Here is a 16,558-nt window from a genome sequence, read left to right on the forward strand (position 1 = left end):
AAGAGTGACGGGAGGCATCATCTCTAGGAAGCACGGGGCACCCTCACACGAATGGTCAGTAGAACAGGATCCACGGCGACCCGAGTACTCCCTACGTTGAGCTTGGTTTATTGCTAAAGCTGGTAGTAGCTATGTGTTTGATTCTCTCTTTGGCTCTGACAGAGCAGGTGGAGAATCTCTTCCAAAAAGTTGATGTCTCTGAGAGATTTTTTAGTAGAAGTCATTTGGATGCTGGAGTGAAATAAGGTTTCAGACATTGAGCAGTTCTTTGATACTTGCGAATTGCTGGGTTTCCACTGGGCATTCGGATTCTTAATGTTAATAACAAGAGGAGCAGTGTGTAGCTTTTTCATATTAATTTTTTGGAATTTCGAGGGGAATGCCATACCCTGATTGCTACCCACAAGCTCTGTAACACTAGGGAAATCGCAGTCCTTCTGAAGTTCTCTTGATTAAATCTGGGATATGCCTAGGTTTTTCTACTCACACCATCCATAGAATAATAGAATTTTGTAATTATTCCATTTTTGTGTTTTTTATTTCATAAGGTAGTGAAAAACTTAAATTCCTTGGAAATTGGCTTTGTTGTTGTTGTTAAATATTTCCCAGGAATTCAAACTTAGAATTGAAAATCTGAACCACACCACTTTATGTAAGGAATAAGACATTAATTTTGCACTTTCTGGAACAGATTGCTAAGTTTTCACCATCTGTCCCATTTAACCAACATCATTAGGTAATAAGATGCTCAACATACACATACTGAAAACAAATGATTTATCATTTGGATCTTTTGGCGATGTAGATCTTATATGAGTCACTCATTCGTTCATCAGGCATTGATTGTGTGACCTCTCTGATGCAGAGTAGTTAGGGTTTTACACTAAGTGTCCCTTGAATGGAAAAGTAAGGACTTGAAGACTTTGTGCCTAGTTTTAGTATTTTGGTTTTCCTGACTTAAGGGTTATTACTGTTACAGGGGAACATGGCAGCTCTTTTATCTTGTCAGCAAAAGTCATCTAAGTTACTTCTAATTTTTATTCGTAGATACTCATAATAGTCAAGCTGCTTAAATAGGCTTGCCTAAGGACTAGGTGCCACAGAATCTTTGGCTTTGTTAATATTTTTATTTGTTCATTTGTAGTTGTGTTGTAGGATAACTAAAAATAGGATCTTATACTCAAATTAGGTAAGCAAAAATCATTTATATTTCACTTTGGAGTACATTGTTTGGTGTCTGGGATTTTGGGGTTTTGTTCTTTCATGGTGATTTTGCAAACTGAAAATGTTTTCCTTAGAGTATAGCATTAAAATTACAGGTTTTACTCCCTGAGCACTTGAACTTGACAGCATAGGGAAGGGTGAGGAGAAAATCAGTGAATCATTGTGAGTGTTAATTGTCTATAGATGTGTCATAAAATCTTAATAGCTGTATCTGTACTCTTCTGGCTGTGGGCAAAACTTGAACAAACAAGTTCTATTGCAGCAGTGAGAGTCTGTGGGTTCTGGGCACTGTCATCTAAAACAATATAATAATGATATCCATCCTTTTGTTTTAATTCATAAATGTAGGTTTGGACAGTCCTTTACTTGAATCTTCTGATTAACTTATTGTTTTATATTCATTTTAACATTTTAGGAGCTTCTAATAAACATGCAGAGAGGAAGGTGGTTATAGTTCATTGTTGTTTACAGAATAAGGTTAAACTTTACCTCTCATGTTAGTAGTTTCTTTTTTTTAATCACCTGGTAGTTCTGATTTTCTTTCAGTTATAGGTCTAGGTGCTTAACTAGTAGTTCATCTAAGGGCAAAAAAGTTGAGGAGCAATCTCAAAAACTTGATTTATATTTTGTCAGGTGGAAGAATCCTGGGCTTTCTTAGGCTGCTTTAAGCTGGGCCTCACAAGGGTACGTTATAATCCAGGGCCTGATTTCTTAGCCTTGTAGATTTCCCAGAGGTAGCTCAGAGTCAGATCACTCACTTTTCACTATCCAATTTCAAAACCAGAATTACCTATTTTTAAATTTATAACATATTAGAGAATTCTGGTATTTTATATTCTAGAATATGTAGACTAGTCAGAATATCAATATCAGTGTTAAGGTATGTCAGAAACCTTGCTACCAATAAAGTTATTTGATGGTTAAAGCAGGGGGAGTTAAATATCTTCAAGGAATAACATTTAGACATCCTAATGAGTCATCCTTTTTCACTCCAGGGAGTTTTGCCTACCACACATTCTAGAGGGCTCCATCTGCTGGTCAGCTCTCCTTTTTTTGGGTAGTACGAGAAATCTTTTGTATAGACACTTACCGTGTTCTTAATTTTTTCTTTCTCAAACTGAAGGTCCAATTAAGTTTTGTTGTGTTGTATTTTAATTCCTATTTCTATCTTACCACATAATTGCATATAGTGGTTCCAGTTAAGATGTACTGTAGGTTTATATGAAAGTATGCTCATGTTTTATATCTCTCTTGATATTTAACATTTGTTGGCCTTTTTGGCTGCAGCAGCAAAGTTGCCTTCAGACAATAATTTACAATGATTTGCTGTTTTCTTTACTGGTAAAAATGATTTTAATAATAGCTGCCAACATATGATTACTTCCTGTGTTCCAGGCACTGTTCCTAAGTATTTTACATTATCTCATTTATTCCTCACCACAATTCTGTGAGGAAGGTGAGTACTATTATATACACTGTAGGTTGAAAATTGAAGCTTAGAAAGTTTAACTTGCCTAAGATAGCAGAGCTGAGATTGCAGCCCAGGTCCCTCTGAATTGAGAGCCTTTACCCTTAACCACTAATATCTCATGGTTTTGTATTAAACATTATAAACATTTTATTAAACATAAATATTATAAACATTTAGTTGCTCTATCTCTCTGTGCATTATCTTGTACTTTGTCACTGGGAGATCTTATGCATATATCTCCACAACTTGGCTCTTTATTCTGTGTGATAAGCTGTCTTCCTTTTCTTGAAACTATGCACTTGACCTCTGCAACATTGCTTTTATCTTTTTATTTTCCTGTTCCTGTCCTGGCTATATTTACTCTATCTGCCCATTAAATATGGAATTTTTCTCTTCTTTATTTAGTTCTCTTAATTTCATCCACTCCTATGGTTTCAACCACCACCACTTCCAAATCTCGTCTTCTGAACAGACTTCTTTTCAGAGGTTCAGCACTGTATTTTCAGTTGCCTATTGAAGAGATATACTTAGATGTACCAAAGCTCCTCAAATCAACTTATCTAAAGTATCTAATATTTAATATTTGTGTCCCATTAAATATCTGAAATAGTGCATTTCCTTTTCCCCTAGATTTTTTCTTCCTCTGCTTCGTGTATTCCCTAATCAGGGATTAGGGACTCCCTTAACAGCTCTGTTCACAGTCTCTATACTACAAACTTTATAGTCCTCACTAATCAGCTATTCTGTCTTTCCTTAATACATACTGAACCTGTTTCCTTCCTCTGTGCTTCTTCCTTAAACTTTGTCTTTCACATTGCTCTCCCTGTTGTATCTCTACACTTCATGCCATCTCCCCTTCCTATCAGTAGAGTTAAGCTTTCTAAAAACCACACTGGATCATGCCATTCCCTTACTTAACAATTTCCATCTGCCAACTATTTCCTGCAGCTAAGTTGCTCAACCTTTTTTTCCTTCTGTGACAGATGATGAGTTGCATGGCATTCAAACATGCAACATAATGTCCATCTGAATACTCAGGATTATATGCAGTTCTGCATTTGGGTAAAGAGTATGATCTCACTCTTTGTTCTCTCATTCAGAAAATCATGTCAGAATACAAATCAGAATAACATTAAAAGGAAAACAATGACCCTATTCTAATTTCAAAAAGCTTAACTCATTCATAAACCTTAGTATTTTAACTTTTTTGATAAATGATAACCTTCCAATTTAGAGTAGTATGAAGTTCAGGCTCCTGACAAGATAACTTAACCTTAATCTATTTTACCAGCCTAATTGCATTTTCTAATTATATTTTCCTTAGAGCATAGCATTAAAATTGTAGATTTTACTCCTTGTGCACATAGCATGACAGCACAGGCGGGGGGAATTAGTGAAAGGATTCTCTGCCATTCTTTCACTTGCTACATCCCCAATGGCCTATATACCAGTTGGACTATACCTGTTTCTGTTTTCCTAACATACAGTGTTCTCTCTTCTTGTGCCTTTGTATGTGACGTTTTTCTTCTTTTCCTGTTCTTGGTGAGCTTTTACTTATCCTTAAATATTACCTTCCCTGCGAAACCTGCTCTAACCCCCTGAACCAATATTGTCTCCCTGAGGCAGTAATATTTTCTACAGTCCTAAATCTGCTGTGTATTAGGCATTGAAAACTTTTTCTATAAAGGGCCAAATAATACATATTTTAGGCTTTGCAGGCCATAAGGTCTCTGTTGCAGCTATTCACCGTTGCCGTTTTAGCACAAAAGCAGCCATAGATAATATGTAAATAAATGAATGTGACTGTGTTCCAATAAAACTTTATTTACAGAAACAGGCACTGGGCCAGATTTGGCCTGTGGACCATAGTCTGCTGCCTCCTGGTATATCCCATGGTATGGGTTGAGAGCTTCTCAAGGTCGGGGACTATGTTTTATCTTTATCTTTCTTCATTTTTAGTATCTCATGTTTATTGAATGAATGAGTATTATTTATGAACTTGTAAAATCTAGGGAACAGTATTTTCTCCTTTTTTTTTCCTCAAGATAATTCCCTAACTTTGGCATCACTCACATAGTTAAATATATATCCTACCAGTTTTATGTTGACTTAACTTTTTAAAGAGACCGTATAGAGAATGAGAATTTTAAATATTTTATCATAATGTATATTGCTAAAGTATACTAATCAGTAGTTATTATTGAATGATTCACTTTGGTTTTCTGCATGTTTGTCAGCTTTGAGAAATATACAGGCATAAGATATTTCTCTTGAAATCTCAGAAGTTAGGAAGGAAAACAGTAGCAGACTTAAATGGATATGAATTTCCTGAACATTCTGTGTTGTACCTTGAAGACTCCCCAGGGCTGTGTTCTGAATCTCACTCTGTTCTTCCTTAATATATTTTCCTTCCTTAATGTACTTTCCCTGGGTGATGGCAGAAAAACACATGACCTTACCTACTACCTGCGTACTAATGAGCTCAGTCATCTCAGTCTGAGCCCTGAATATCTTAATTGCCTACTGAGTATTTCCCCTTGGGTATCAAACATAACCTCAAATTCGGTTTGTAAAGTTGAGCTCATCTTTCTTTCCTGCTCACAGTTCTTTACTCCTTTTCTTCATTTTTTTACAGCCCCAACCATTTTTACTACTTTGTGTCCTACTTTGTGAGTAGTAAAATAATACACGGTTACCAAAGCCATGAACCTGCGAATCATAATAAACTCCTCCCTTTCACTCAGCCTCCAAATCCGCGTTGTCAAGTTCTGAATGTCCCCTACCATTTTCTTCAGTGGTTTACCATACTTCTAGGATAAAGACTGAAATATTTAACGTAGCTTTCAAGACCTTGCATTATCTATTCCTGGCCTTTTTTTTTTTTTCCTGCCTCATTTGTGCCACACTCTTCCTTGAATCAGTTTCTTCTCTTTTTAGTTAGATAACTCCTACTCATCTTTTAGGTGCCAGCTCAAGGATTATTTCCCACAGAAGTCTTCCCAATCTGTTTCCTACCCTCAGGGGATGAGTTCTCACACCATGATGGAACCATCTTCCTTATCCTCTCAGCACTTCCTCAGGTTATAATTATACCTGAAATAGTGTGATTATTTGGTTAATGTCTGTCTTCCGCTCTCAGTGTAAAGGAACAAGTTCATGCCTATTTTGCTTACCATTGAATACACAGCTCCAAGTTATGTGCATAGTATGTAGTAGATGTTTAGTAAATACTTGTTGACAGAATTAATGTATGCAGTCTTGATCTTTTCATTCCCTTTTGCCTTTGGTAGCTGCTGCTTCCTGAAACATTCCTTTCCACTACTTGGGGGCCTGGCAAATTCCTTCTCCTTCAGCTGATTTTTGATGCTCTTCATCTGAACGTATCCCTTTCAGAGCATGGTAGTTGTTAATTTACCTGTGTGTCTACCCCATTAGACTGTAAACCTCCTGGGTACGTGGGTCAATTTTTACTTACTTCTGTACTTTAAATATAAATAAATAGCTATGACTGTCATTCAGTTATCCAGGGAAGTAAGAAAAATTAGAACGTTCAAAATCATAGACATATAAGTGGCAACAGTTTCTGAAAGAAGAAGGTGGTCAACAATTTCAGATGCTGCTCACAGACTGCAGAGGATGAACGAGAAAGAACTAAAAGACCTCTAAGATCCCTTCTAGTTGTTGGTCTCCTCTAAATCAGGCTCCTCTTAAAGGACAGTGACTCTTTTTTTTGACGTTTTCCATCTTCAACATGTTTAACAGGAAAATTTGTCTCTTCCAAGGAACACAATAAATTTTTTGAACATCCAGTCTTCCTAAATTTGCCTTCATTAGGGAGGGGCTTATTTAACAGTAAATATTATTACTTTATTATTACCACCTATGTTGATGCTGTTCTACCTGGAAAATCTGTTGATGGATCATCCCTTGAGATCTGAATGCTTAAATCTTCACTGAAGTATTTGGTACTAATTGAAAAACAATGTGTCCATCATCTTCAATGTAATAGTTTTGGCCAGGCTTCTATTTGAAACCTTTCCAATTTTTGTCCAGAAAAGAAGAGTCTTGGGAAGCTTTTAATCTTTAATAGACTGTGGAACAGTTTACCATGGTTCATCATTATTTTTTTATAATGTCAAACAGAAGGTATAAGGAAAGACTATTATTTTAACAGATACTGTACAGGAGAATATGAAGAAAAGGAACAATAACAATGTAGGATTTATGAGAATTTTTTAGTTATCTTTTACTTAAGTCACTGATACGAGTATTTGCCTGTTTTCCATAATAACATGTAGAAGCATAAAAAACTGCATTTTCATTCTACTCTTGATGAGACTGATTTTATCCTTAATAAAAGATTGTCTTGATATCTGCCTTCACAACATTGACAAATAAATATATATGCAAGAATTGCCACTTTTGTACCTCTTTACTTTCAACCTTTTCTAAATTCCTTTACATGCCACGATCATTCAGAGTATGATAGCCTATCTTTTCTACCCTTTTATTATCCTTTACATATTTGAGTCTACTTTCACATCGTCAGCAATAGTAGAATGGTTATATAGAAACTTACATTACTTAGAGACAGCTCTCAGGGGCATAAGGATTGTGTATAAAGGAATGTCCATGGATAGCTTTGGAGAGCTCTAGACTGTTTTTAAAAAGAGGGAAAATAGATTTCTGTTTTCTTTAAATTATTGTTTTTGGAACCTGTTTCAGCAGCTCAACTTTCACCATAATTAATACACCTGAGTATACACACTCTTGAATATGATGGTGGATTGTTGCCGATCTTATTTCTCACCTCACCCTTCCCTCCAGGGTATATGACTGAATTCATGAAAGTTAAATGCACACGTGATGGGACTTTAACCAGTTATTTCACAGCTCAGCTTTACTTTATGTGTATTCCTAGAGGGCCTTTCCAGCATCTTACATCACTTTGTCCTTTATCGTTTTCACCCCTGACATTTAGTTGCTGTGTGCCGGCTTTCTCTAGTTGCGGCAAGTGGGGGCTACTCTTTATTGCATGGGCTCTAGGCACGCGGCTTCAGTAGTTGTGGCACGCAGGCTCAGTAGTTGTGGCTCATGGGCTCTGGAGCACAGGCACAGTAGTTGTGGCACATGGGCTTAGTTGATCCGCAGCATGTGGGATCTTCCTGGACCAGGGATTGAACCCGTGTCCCCTGCATTGGCAGGCAGATTCTTAACCACTGCACCACCAGGGAAGTCCCTATACCTCCATTCTTGACTCCTGCTTTTCTGTTATATCCCCATTGAGATTCTGACACTTCTCCTCTTCTCTCATTTTCCAGTCCATCTCCCATACCAGATGATTTTTATCTTCCAAATATTTCTTTAAACTATTCATTTCTCTTACACCACTCTAGTCCAAGCTATCATCATTTCTTGCCTAGACTCAAATTTTAATTGCGTAATTATTCATGCATTCCCTCACTCTCTGTGCATTTATCCCCACTCATTTCTCTAGGATTCACATGGTTCCTAGCACTTGCAGCTTTTTATGAGGACTCACGTTTTCTCTTCTTAATTTGAAGGAAATAATGGTGTTTTCATTCCCTGATATAGTCACTTTAAATACAGTAAACATTGATTAAGTCTTTGATTTAGGGTAGTGATTCTTAACTGAAATATTCATTCAGAATTTCCATCTTCATACATGCAGCTCCGGTTCATTCATTTCTACTACTTTGTAGTGTTTCATCAAGTGAATAAGCCAATGCTTAAGTTGATAAGCATTTAGATTATTTCAAGATTTTTTTTTTTTTTTACTATTACAAACTACTTCAGTTAACATTCTTGTAAATGTTTCTTTGTACACATGTACAGGAGACTCTTTAGGCATATATACCCAGGAATTGAATTGCTAGGTCGTAGCTCATGCACATCTTCAAATTTACTAGAACATATCAGATTTTTCAAAGCAATTATCTCAGTTTATACTTCTGCCAACAGTGGGTTTTCATTGTACCACTTCCTAACACTTGGTATTATCAGATGTTGTTCCTGATCTATTAATGTGAAATGCTATCTATTAGTTGTATTAAAACTTTATTATATTCCTGTATACCAGCAACAAACAGATAATGCATATTTTTAAAATTATGTTAGCATAATGTTCTAGTTTATGTTCTATGTTAGCAATGAAAAATATAAAGAACTAGGGATAAATCAGTAATAGATCTGTAAGACCAAAACAACATTTAAAACCAAAATAAATGGAGGACAATACCATGTTCATGGATAGAAATATCTGAATTCAATGCATTTCCAGCAGTTGCACTGAACTTGACAAGCTGATTCCAGCAATTTTTATGGAAGAGCAAAGGGCCAAAAATGGCATAAGGAAGGCATGTCAAAAGCCAAGATAGGCCGAAAGCTAGGCCTCTTGCGCCAGTTAGCCAAGTTGTGAATGCAAAGGAAAAGTCCTTGAAGGAAATTAAAAGTGCTACTGGGGCTTCCCTGGTGGCGCAGTGGTTGGGAGTCCACCTGCCGATTCAGGGGACGCGGGTTCATGCCCCGGTCCGGTAAGATCCCACATGCCGCGGAGCGGCTGGGCCCGTGAGCCATGGCCGCTGAGCCTGCGCATCCGGAGCCAGTGCTCCGCAGCGGGAGAGGCCACAACAGTGAGAGGCCCGCGTACCGCAAAAAAAAAAAAAAAAGTGCTACTCCACTGAACACACAAATGATAAGTGAAACAGCCTCACTGCTGATATGCAGAAAGTTTTAGTGGTCTGGGTAGAAGTCAAACCAGCCACAACATTCACTTAAGCCAAAGCCTAATCCAAAGCAAGGCTCTAACTCTGTTCAATTCTGTGAAGGCTGAGAGAGGTGAACTACAGCAGAGAAGTTTGAAGCTGGCAGAGGTTGGTTTATGAAGTTTAAGGAAAGAAGCCATCTTTATAAATGCAAGGGAAAGCAGCAAGTGCCGATATAGAAACTGCAGCAAGTTATGCAGAAGATCTAGGTAAGATAATGAAGGTGGTTATACTAACAGCAGGTTTATCAATGTGGATGAAACAGCCTTCTATTGGAAGTAGATGCCATCTAGGACTTTCATAGCTAGAGAGGAGAATGCCTGGCTCCAAAGGACAGGCTGATTCTCTTGTTTGGGGCTAATGCAGCTGGTGACTGTAACTTGAAGCCAGTGCTCATTTACCATTCAAAAAATCCTAGGGCCCTAAGAATTATGCTAAATCTACTCTGTGCTCTATAAATGGAACAACAAAGCCTGATTGACTGCACATCTGTTTACAATATAGTTTACAGAATATTTTAAGCCCACTGTTGAGATCTACTGCTCAGAAAAAAAGTTTCCTTTCAAAATACAGCAGTTCACTGACAATGCATCTGGTCATCCAAGAGCTCTGATGGAGACGTACAATGAGATTAATGTTGTTTTCATGCCTGCTAACACAGCCTCCATTCTGCAGCCCATGGATCAAGGAGTAATTTCAACTTTTAAGGCTTATATTTAAGAAATACATTTTGTAAGGCAATATCTGGCAAAGATAGTGATTCCTCAGATGGATCTGGGCAAGGTAAATTTAAAACCTTCTGGAAAGGATTCATCATTCTTGATGCCATTAAGAACACTCATGATTCATTGGAAGAGGTCAAAATATAAACATTAACAGGAGTTTTGGAGTTGATTCCAACCCTCATGGATGACCTTGAGGGGTTCAAGACTTCAGTGACGGAAGTAACTGCAGATGTGGTGGAAATAACAAGAGAAGCAGAATTAGAAGTGGAGTTTGAAGATGTGACTGATTTGCTGCAATCTCATGATAGAACTTTAATGGATGAGGAGTTGCTTCTGATGGTTCAGCAAAGAAAGTGGTTTCTCGAGATGGAATCTACTCCTGGTGAAGATGCTGTAAAGATGTTGAAATGACAGCAAAGGATTTAGAATATTACATAAACTTAGTTGATAAAGCAGTGTCAGGGTTTGAAAGGTTTGACTCCAATTTTGAAAGAAGCTCTACTGAGTAAAACAGTATTGCATGCTACAGAGAAACCATTTGTGAAAGGAAGAGCCAATCAAGCAGCAAACTTCATTGTTGTCTTATTTTTAAGAAATTGCCACAGACACCCACCCCTCAGCCACTGCCACCCTCATCAGTCAGCAGCTCTTAACACTAAGGCAAGACCCTCCACCAGCAAAAAGATTATGATCTCTCTGAAAGCTCAGTCAATGGTTAGCTTTTTTAGCAAAAAAGTATTTTTTAATTAAGATATGTACATTGTTTTTTTAGACATAGTGCTATTGTGCACTTAATAGACTACAGTATAGTGAAAACGTAACTTTTTTTAAAATTGAAGTATAGTTGATTTACAATATTATGTTTAAGGTGTACAGCATAGTGATTCAGTATTTTTGCAGGTTATACTCCATTATAGGTTATTACAAGATAATAGGTATAATAAACATACCTTTTATATGCACTGGGAAACCAAAAAATTCATGTGACTTGCTTTATTACAATAGTATTCACTTTATTTTAGTGGTCTCGAATCGAACCCACACTATCTGAAGTACGCCTGTAAATGAAATTAATTTGATATTCAATATCAATAGCTTTAGTCAAATATGAAAGCAGAGAATATGGTTTTTAGCTTTGTATTTTTATTTTCAAGGAATCATGTTTGCATAATAGAAGAATCTTAAATTGTTGTATACTGATTGACTTTATAATTTTTCTTAGCAAATTTAAGGAGCTTTGTACAATATGACCCAGTTAAATGCTAATAGTAGAGTCTGCAAAAGGAGGATGGCCATTCTCCTTTATTTTTTAGATTCTTAAGAAGTTAATGATGAAGATATTAGACCAGATTTTCTTTTAAATGTCACCAGATTTATCTACCCCCAATATTTAGTGAAAATCTTTTTATGAATAATACAAACTTATTTTTTCTTCGAAGAGTGTACTGAAAGCACCTATTGTGAGCAGCATCACATGTAAAATCAGCATACGTTTTAGTTTCCAAGTTGCACAAGTAGTATTCGAACATGAACATCAGTGTTTTTAACTGCAGAACTATGATCAGTTGAACTTGGAGGATGATTAAGGAAACATAAAAGATATGTGTTTGATCATGGATATATGTTGTAAAGAGTTTAGTTATTGGAGTTAGTTTTTTTTTTTTGCGGTACACGGGCCTCTCACTGTTGTGGCCTCTCCCGTTGTGGAGCACAGGCTCCGGATGCGCAGGCTGGCTCAGCGGCCATGGCTCACGGGCCCAGCCGCTCCATGGCATGTGGGATCTTCCCTGACCGGGGCACGAACCTGTGTCCCCTGCATCGGCAGGAGGACTCCCAACCACTGCGCCACCAGGGAAGCCCAGATATTTTATATTCTTTTTTTTTTTTTTGTACTAAGTCTCCAAATTCCAGTGTGTATTTCAAATAACCTTCTCAATTCAGACTAGCCGTATGTCAAAGTGCTTGATAGCCACATGTGTGGCTGTCATATTAGACAGTGAAGATCCACTCAATAAGATTACAGTACCTGAGGATTATTGTGGGAAGGAATGTATGTAAAATACATATAAAAACTAAGCTCATACATACTTAACCAAACCTGCCCATTGTAGGTACTCAGTAAATATGTCTCTCTTTGCTGTCCATTATAGAAATAGCCTGTTTGTTACACTTTAGTTTTGTAGCATATATAGTCAGAAACTTCAAGTCAATAAAGTACTATTTTTTTTCAAATTGAAGGAAGCAAAATATTATTTCTCTAAATTAAATAACAGTCATCAGGAGTCAGGCCTTCGCAGTAAACATTGCTTTTACTCAGTTTGTTTTTTATCTTTCCTTCTAAGATATAACTTTCACTGAATGTTGTTGGAAATGTTCTTTAATTGGTTATTACCAAATTTCTGGTTTTAGACTATGGTCCTATTTCTTTTTATCTCATTTTCCTTTGCTCTTTTTTTAAGCAGTGCCTCCTTATACACAACTAAAACTTCATTGTTGAAGAAAATATTCTCAACCGGGACCTATGTATTGTACTGTAATGAAATATAACTGCACAGTACTTGTGAGACCTGATTAAGCCCTGTGATTTTTCCTGTGGCTAGTTTTGTTGTCTCATTGATACATAGTAATTTTGTTTGAACAACCACATTGGTGATTTCACCTTGTCTCTGGCTCTTGCTCTCAGCCTTATTGGGTCAGATATAAAAAACCAAAGGCAAATTTAGGAATTAAAAATGAAAAATATAACTGTCCAGGAACTATATAGTACTTGTATCTTGAGATAAGGACATTCTTTCATTATGAGTTAAAGAATAATGAGGTGAAGGTGCTTAGTGAGAATAGATTCAGAAAAAGTTAATTATACAATTCAAATAACTCATTACCTTGGAGCATTACCTACCACTGGGGCCAGACAGCTCAGTTCCTTGAACCGGGGACCCTAGTACAGGTAGGCTTTGGATGAACTCTGCTAACATTTGCTTCTCTTTGTTCTGGTCTTCCATTTTCTCTACTTATCATGTTCTTCTTTTAGATGTCATCTTATTATCTCTCCTATAAGTCTTAACACCCAGGAGCCATTCTGTTTCGTAAAGGTGAGCCAGCTTGTCAAGGTAACTGATCCATTCTGTATTGCTTTTGTAGTTTTAATTTTTGGTTCCTATATTTCTAACTTGTTCAGAGATAGCTCATTCTTCCTGTCTCTCCCAGGAATAGGCTATACTTCTATTTTTCCATAGTGATTAGAAGTAAAATCCTTAAAAACAATAGACACGTGTATGTATTGGTGATAACATGAAGCATATGTATAGGAGGGGAAAGATTGCTGACATTGCATCTTTGTCTACAGCCAACATTCTTAGGATAGGAAAAGAAAACAAGATTAATTTCCTAGATTTGAAGCAAGAAAGAAAAGTATAGTGTTCTTACTGATCTGAGATTGAGAAGTAGCCCCAGGGTTAGTTATAGAAAGTACTCTCAAGGGGTGTTTGGACTGATGTTAATGTTCTAGGCTTGGAATTTGAATAGAGGACTCTCATCTAGACTCTTAACTGTGTGGACGTCAAGCTCAAGGCATCTAAAAACACAAACCTGCTCCTTTCCAAGACTTCTTTATCTCCGTAAATGGCAACTCCATTCTAGTTGTTCAGGCCAAAAACTTAGGAGCATCCTTGATTCTTCCTTTTAATATATACTCTTACAGCTAATATATTAGGAAATTCTATCAGCCTTTTCTTCAGAACTACTTCTCATTACTTCAATTTGGTAAAATCCAAGCTACCATCATTTCTCTGCTGTACTATTATGATAGCTTCCTAATTGGGCCTCTTAAAACTTATGGCAGGGCTTCCCTGGTGGCGCAGTGGTTGAGAGTCCGCCTGCCAATGCAGGGGACACGGGTTCGTGCCCCGGTCCGGGAAGATCCCACATGCCGCGAAGCGGCTGGGCCCGCGGGCCATGGCCTCAGAGCCTGCGCGTCCGGTGCTCCGCAACAGGAGAGGCCACAACAGTGAGAGGCCCACCTACTGCAAAAACAAAAAACAAAACAAAACAAAAAAACTTATGGCAGGTCATCTATTCTGGATTTTCCACTGAAGTTTTTATACCACTAATAAATTCTTAAGGAATGATAGTAATAAAAAATCATGATTTTTGTACCTTCTAATGAAATAATAGAGCTGAAATGATTTTAGCAATGGGTGCTAAAGCCATTTGGTAAAAGGATGATGTGAAGCTTTGTTAAGGGATGGATTAAACTGATAATACCTGAACCTACAGGTCATTCTTAGTGTCAGTAAAAGTGAAGCAGACAAAAATAAAGTTCCTCATGATTTGATTCAGTAGCAAGTACCACATGTGAAGCGTTCTTGCCTAAAAAAATTGCACTCAATATAATCAAGGTTTTAAATAAAATTACCAGTACATAGGAAATATAGAGGGTAGAGGAAAGACTTTAAAAATATCAAGAGGAAAAATATCAGCCAGATCTAGGAGGTGAGAAATTCTATGGGGCAAATCATGAAAAAAGGTGATGGTGCAGGAAGGAGGTTTGTTAAAGAGGCTTAAGAGGCCTAACAAGCAAATGCAGTGTGCGCACCTTGTTTAAAATCTGATTTGAACAAATCATGTATAAAAAGATAATTGGGGGAAAAGTAAATGCCAAAGACAAAAAAAAGAAAAATTCTCTTTTGTGAATTCTCATCTAATTGAGAATAAAATCCAAAACCCTTCCCATGGCCTACAAAGGCCTATGGTCTGACCCTGGCTACTCCTCAGACTTTATCTCCCTTTCTCCTCCACTCTAGCCATTCAGGCCCCCATTTTCTTAGAATATGCCAAGCAGTATTTACAATAGCCAGGACATGGAAGCAACCTAAGTGTCCATCGACAGATAAATGGATAAAGAAGATGTGGCACATATATACAATGGAATATTACTCAGCCATAAAAAGAAATGAAATTGAGTTATTTGTAGTGAGGTGGATCGACCTAGAGTCTGTCATATAGAGTGAAGTAAATTAGAAAGAGAAAAACAAATACCATATGCGAACACATATATATGGAATCTAAAAATAAAAAAGGTTCTGAAGAACCTAGGGGCAAGACGGGAATAAAGATGCAGACATAGAGAATGGACTTGAGGACACGGGGAGGGGGAAGGGTAAGCTAGGACGAAGTGAGAGAGCGGCATGGACATATATACACTACCAAACGTAAAATAGATAGTTAGTGGGAAGCAGCCGCATAGCACAGGGAGATCAGCTCAGTGGTTTGTGACCACCTAGAGGGGTGGGATAGGGAGGGTGGGAGGGAGGGAGATGCAAGAGGGAAGAGATATGGGAACATATGTATATGTATAACTGATTCACTTTGTTATACAGCAGAAACTAACACACCATTGTAAAGCAATTATACTCCAATAAAGATGTTAAAATTTTTTTTAAAAAGAAAACACAAAATATCAGGACAGTTTTTTTTTGTTTTTTTTTTTTACAGTGATGTGTTGTGTCTAGGTGGTCACAAAGCACTGAGCTGATCTCCCAGTGCTATGCGGCTGCTTCCCACTAGCTATCAATTTTACATTTGGTAGTATATGTAGGTCCATGCCACTCTCTCACTTCTTCCCAGCTTACCATTCCCCTTCCCCGTGTCTCAAGTCCATTCTCTACGTCTGCATCTTTATTCCTGTCAGGACAGTTTATAATGGGAAATACTGAAAAAGTCACATTCGAAATGTGTTAGGCTTTTAAGAATCCAGTAATACAGAAAGATTTTAGTTTCAGTTTCTTTCATTTACTGCTTAAGTAATGGAGAGCACTCTGAAATCTGAAAGGATACTTTCAAAAACTGGCTTTCTAATTACTTTTAAAATATGTATCACAAAGTTTCTCATCTTCTTTTCAGATAAATTCCAGGATAAAGCTCTTCTATTAAAAATGTTACCCCTGAGTTTGTCAAATTGCGTATTACTTTAATCTATCAATATAATCTTAGCATTTATGGTAGTAGGAGTCAGTATGTGCCCTTTGTGAGTATTAAGGTCTCAATCTAATCTGTCCTAAAAGGAAAGCTTGAATTTTCTTCCAAACTTATTTTGCTTTTTTGTTTTCTTTCCATTAAAATTTTTTTTGCTATTTTTTTTAATTTGCTCTTTTGCCATTCTACCTCTTAGACTCTTGTTTACTTATTAGACAGGACTTTGGTTATGGGGACAGAAACCCAAATCAAACTATCGTAGGCAAAAGGTAGGATTTCTTATAAGGATACTAAGTTTGTCAAGTACTAAGGAAACTATGGGCAGGGCAGGGATGCAGCTGGTCCTTAGGAATGACTTCAACACTGTCAGAACACTCTTT

At 37.1% G+C, this 16,558-nt stretch overlaps 1 protein-coding gene across 1 annotated transcript in view; it reads left to right on the forward strand.

Annotated features, from left to right (window-relative positions):
- Positions 1-16,558, forward strand: part of AP1AR (adaptor related protein complex 1 associated regulatory protein) — a 34,165-nt gene that overhangs the window by 782 nt on the left and 16,825 nt on the right. The gene's annotated exons all lie outside the window — the stretch shown is intronic.

This window comes from Lipotes vexillifer, unplaced genomic scaffold (genome assembly GCF_000442215.2).
Source record: "Lipotes vexillifer unplaced genomic scaffold, Lipotes_vexillifer_v1.1 scaffold1219, whole genome shotgun sequence".
In the NCBI taxonomy this organism is placed as follows: domain Eukaryota; kingdom Metazoa; phylum Chordata; class Mammalia; order Artiodactyla; family Lipotidae; genus Lipotes; species Lipotes vexillifer.